Below are 5442 nucleotides of genomic sequence, written 5' to 3' on the forward strand. Positions count from 1 at the left end.
GCTGTAGATACAGCCAAACCTATGTTGGGCCCTGCTTTTGCCATTGAACAAGTGATTCTGAGCCTGTACTTTTTACTATCTCCCTTTAAAAAGTTGTTCTGAGCCTCAGTTTCTTTATCTCTTAAATGGATATAATAAATCTTGCTTCAGATGGGTTTTTTTTCTAGTGTTTTTTAAAATACTTTTTTCTAGTATGTTTTTTAGTTGGAGAATATTAATTCTCTTCTTCGTCCTTCTTCTTAAGTTGTGCATTGTGTTTTCCTCTATGCTCTGCATATAATACCATTGGCAATTTCTGTCTCTAAGGCCTAAAATGAAGCAATTACTATTTTCTGTTTTTAAAAAAGTAACAGAATCGGTATTAAGTGAAAGATGTCATGTTTAGAAGCTCAGTAGACATGAGATCCAAAAGTAACCCCAAAAGTTAGTCTTTCCATCAGTTAGCGCCTCTTCACATGGGGGGATAACACCCATCAGGCAAGGCTGTTGTAAAGAAGAGAGAGGCTGATGCAGAGTTGGTCATATAGGTAACGTACAGTGAGTGAGAGCTTGGCATGGGGTGTACTGGTCCCAAAATCATATTCTAACACCTCACATAGGATGCCATCCCACTCAACCCTGTTCTCCACACAGGGACAGTCACATGGAAGTTGGTGGAGAGCTCATACCCTTTCAAGGGACATTCTGGCTTTGCCTGGAAAAGCACCACTGTAGTGTTCTCAGACGGTGGCCTCAGAAATAGCTGGCCCTGCAGTACCCACTTCCACCTAAGACCTCCATCCCTGTGAAAATGAGTTCCTGTCTGCAGCCCTAAACATATGTCTTATGAAGTAGGGTAATGGATTTTAAAGAACCTCTACATATGCAAAGCATTGACCCAGTTTGTATAACATCAGAACATAGTGCCACCCCTTCTGGATGCAAGATCTCAGAGCTCCAACAAGACCTGAGAGTATGGTGTGATGACTGAGCTCTTTCACTTTGAATTTAGTTACCAGACACCAAAGATGGGGTTAATACAAACTCAGTAAATTTGTTGGTGATAAATTCCTGGCACAAATGCCACATACATTCCTGGGCCCAGGAATGCCAAAATGTTCAGGCAGTAAAGCAATGATGCAGTCAGTAATTAGGATACCAAACAATGCTAACATTGTACTTAATCAAATCCAGAAGTTCTACCTTATTTAGTCCTATTATAGCAATCAACTATTTGATTATTTCTATCTCAGGCTTAAACTCCCAGGCAAGTTATCCAGCTTACTACTGCCTAGACTTAAGATTCAAATGAATTTAGTATTGGCAGTCACTTTTACGGTTAGATAGTTTTCTTCACTTCTGATACTTAAGATTAAAGATATTAAATTACTGGGACGCCTGGGTGGCTCAGTTGGTTGGGCAGCTGCCTTCGGCTCAGGTCATGATCCCAGCGTCCTGGGATCGATTCCCACATCGGGCTCCTTGCTCGGCAGGGAGCCTGCTTCTCCCTCTGCCTCTGCCTGCCATTCTGTCTGTCTGTGCTCGCTTTCTCCCTCTCTCTCTCTCTCTGATAAATAAATAAAATCTTAAAAAAAAAGATATTAAATTACCGACTTCCTGGTTGTTACCAGGTCTTATAGTACATACCCTGTAATTATAGATACAGGTCAAAGATAGCCAAGTGAGAGCTAGTAGCAGCATATCGACTTTTACTTAATAATTTTAATGTCATGTACCAAACTCTGAATAAAATAAAATGCCAAAATGGTATTTGTTACACTAAAGTTTAACACATAAATGACAACGAGAATTTCTCATATTGTCTGTCCCCAAATTCTCTAATATAATTTTATTTCCTGATACTAAAGCATGCACTTTGTTCAATGGAAAGGCATGAGTGTGTTATTTTGGTCACTAGAGGGCAGGAAATTAAAGTACATTATTTCCAAAACCCTTTAAAGATACATGTCATATTTAGGGAATCTTAATGATTTTCTGAAAGGAGAAAATAATCTGCTAAATACATATTTTCCCAGCAAATAATTCATAAACACTCATAAATATAACAAATAATAAGCTCGATTATTTTTGTTTTAATCATTTTTATAGGAAAGAAATAAATATTTCTATTGGATAATAATCTCAAGAATGCACATTTCCCCTAACATAATGTCTTCTGTTTAATAGTTTTCATTTGATGTTAAAAAAAAAAAAAGTCCTTCCTTTCTGCTGTGACTATTCATATATTCAATGTGTTTCTTTTCTCAGAAGTTTATTTAATCTTGTTAAATGTTCATGGTTTATCTCCCCCTCCGATTTCCCCCAAGTCACTTCTGAGAGACTGTCAACTCTGAGAAACAAACTGAGGGTTTTGGAGGGGAGGAGAGTGGGGGGTTGGGTGAGCCTGGTGGTGGGTATGATGGAGGGCACGTATTGCATGGAGCACTGGGTGTGGTGCATAAACAATGAATTTTGGAACACACACACACACAATTTAATTTAATTTAATTTAATTTTAAAAAAGAATATATACGAGGCGCCGCCGGGGCCACCCCAGCCGCCATGTTCCCCCCGCCCGCGAGCTCGCTCCCCCCGCCCCCTCCCCTCCTTAACTGGACTCCCGCCCCCTCCCTCTCCCCCCGCACCCCCCAACCCCCGAGGTCAGGCGGAGGCTCTGCCAATGCGGCCGCAGCAGCTCAATCTCCCCTTCCGGGGAAGCCGGGAACGGGGACTTTGGAAAATAAGTGGATCGGCGGACGGGTTAGGGTCCCTGCTCTCCACCTGCGCGAGGGCGAAGTGACCAGGACGAGCCAGGGGCTGCGGAGGTGGGGGGGCGGTGTCTCGCAAGCGGGAGGGAGCCCCGGCTGCGCCGTGCGACTCGCTCTTTGGCCCTCGGAGTGCGGCAGCGGACTGACGGACGGCGGGACGCGGGGACGCGGCAAACAAGGTCATTATCCGAGTGTTAGAGGTGATGGATCATCTTCATAGAGGGGAGTCAGTCGCTGCAATACTCCGTAACCGATCTCTAGTGGAAGAGGAGGACCAGCACATGAAATTGTCCCTTGGAAGCAGCGAAATGGGTCTCTCATCCCATCTGCGGTCTTCCAAGGCAGGGACCACACGCGTCTTTACCAGCAATACCCACAGTTCGGTGGTGTTACAGGGCTTTGACCAGCTTCGACTTGAAGGATTGCTTTGCGATGTGACCCTGATGCCTGGTGGCACAGATGACACCGTCCCTGTGCATAGAGTCATGATGGCCTCTGCTAGTGATTACTTCAAGGCAATGTTCACAGGTGGAATGAAAGAACAAGATTTAATGTGCATTAAGCTTCACGGTGTGAGCAAAGTCGACTTAAGGAAAATTATTGATTTCATTTATACTGCAAAGCTTTCTCTTAACATGGACAACCTTCAGGACACCCTCGAAGCTCCAGTTTTCTTCAGATTCTGCCGGTTTTGGACTTCTGCAAAGTATTTCTCATATCTGGGGTCACTTTAGACAATTGTGTCGAAGTTGGTCAGATTGCCAACACCTACAATCTGACAGAAGTGGATAAATATGTCAACAGTTTTGTCTTGAAGAATTTTCCCGCATTGCTGAGCACTGGGGAGTTCTTGAAGCTCCCTTTTGAGCATCTTGCCTTTGTGCTTTCCAGTAATAGCCTTAAGCACTGCACTGAACTTGAGCTCTTTAAGGCTACCTGTCGCTGGCTACGCCTAGAAGAGCCTCGGATGGACTTTGCTGCCAAATTAATGAAGAACATAGGATTTCCACTGATGACACCGCAGGAGCTCATCAATTATGTGCAAACCGTGGATTTCATGAGAACTGATAATACCTGTGTGAATCTCCTTTTGGAAGCCAGCAATTACCAAATGATGCCATACATGCAGCCAGTGATGCAGTCAGACAGGACTGCCATTCCCTCTGACACCACTCATTTGGTCACACTCGGAGTTCTGAGGCAGCAGCTGGTTGTCAGCAAGGAATTGCGCATGTATGATCAAAAGGCCCATGAATCGAAATCGTTAGCCCCCATGGATGCCCCACGGTACAAGCATGGCATTGCTGTCATTGGAAATTTCCTCTATGTCATCGGCGGACAGAGCAATTATGACACAAAAGGAAAAACAGCAGTCGATATGGTCTTCAGATTTGATCCTCGCTACAATAAATGGATGCAGGTTGCATCTTTAAATGAAAAGCGCACCTTTTTCCACCTAAGTGCCCTCAAAGGATATCTGTACGCAGTCGGTGGGCGAAATGCAGCTGGTGAACTGCCCACAGTGGAGTGTTACCATCCAAGAACAAATGAATGGACCTATGTTGCCAAAATGAGTGAACCCCACTAGGGCCATGCTGGAACTGTGTATGGAGGAGTCATTTATATTTCAGGGGGAATCACTCATGACACTTTCCAAAAGGAGCTCATGTGCTTTGACCCGGACACTGACAAATGGATCCAGAAGGCGCCGATGACCATGGTCAGAGTGTATGGTGGGCGAGAGGCTCTACGTCATTGGCGGCAATCACTTCCGAGGCACAAGTGATTATGATGATGTCCTAAGCTGTGAATACTACTCACCTATCCTTGACCAGTGGACCCCAATTGCTGCCATGTTAAGGGGGCAGAGCGATGTCGGGGTCGCGGTCTTTGAAAATAAGATCTACGTGGTTGGTGGGTATTCCTGGAATAATCGCTGTATGGTGGAGATAGTGCAGAAATATGACCCTGACAAAGATGAGTGGCATAAGGTGTTTGATCTCCCAGAGTCCCTTGGTGGCATCCGAGCTTGTACACTCACGGTGTTCCCTCCCCAAGAAACCACACCATCACCTTCTAGAGAGTCCACCTTTTCTGCACCTTAAGATCAACCCCGCCCCGCGACTAAGATGCTGTGTTCCTATCTTTGCAGCGTGTCATGAATTCTCTTCTTTTGCGCCCCCTTTAGTAGTGTATGTAAGGATTAGCCTCCAGTAATTGTTACAGATATTGGAAAAAAAAAAAAAAAGACAACATTGATGTTATTTGTGCTGTTTCTTTGGCTTAGGGTGTTTATAAAGTTGGTAACAAAACCATTCTGGAAATGTATCCCATTGAAGCTGATGTTTAACATATAAAAACAAAACAAAACAAAACACACACACACACAAAACCCACAAAAAAAAAAAAAAACCAACCCAAGATATTGTCTATAAAATGTTTCTTCAGTACTTTTTCGATGCTGTGTATTGGGTGTAAGGTATTTGTCATCTTACATTAGAAAGCCCAGCGAACCAACTCGAAGGTGGATTGTAGTAAGTGTACAACTGTGCTAACTCGGCTTCAAAGTAAAAAGTTTTCCTTTCATCTTTGACTGTGAGATGTCGAAGGGAGGCAGCTTGCTCTAACAGGAAACAATAGACAAAAGGTTGCCAACTCGCATGAGCTACCTCCCTCTTTTCATAAAGTATTTTTG

General features: G+C 43.9%; 1 pseudogene across 1 annotated transcript; it reads left to right on the forward strand.

Annotated features, from left to right (window-relative positions):
• The first annotated feature begins 2657 nt into the window (after positions 1–2657).
• LOC309857240 (kelch-like protein 13 pseudogene) lies at positions 2658–5124 on the forward strand (annotated as a pseudogene). Its single transcript has one exon. The product of its transcript is annotated as a kelch-like protein 13 pseudogene (transcript).
• The last annotated feature ends 318 nt before the right edge of the window (positions 5125–5442 follow it).

Source organism: Mustela nivalis (assembly GCF_964662115.1).
Source record: "Mustela nivalis genome assembly, contig: HAP1_SCAFFOLD_525, whole genome shotgun sequence".
NCBI lineage: Eukaryota > Metazoa > Chordata > Mammalia > Carnivora > Mustelidae > Mustela > Mustela nivalis.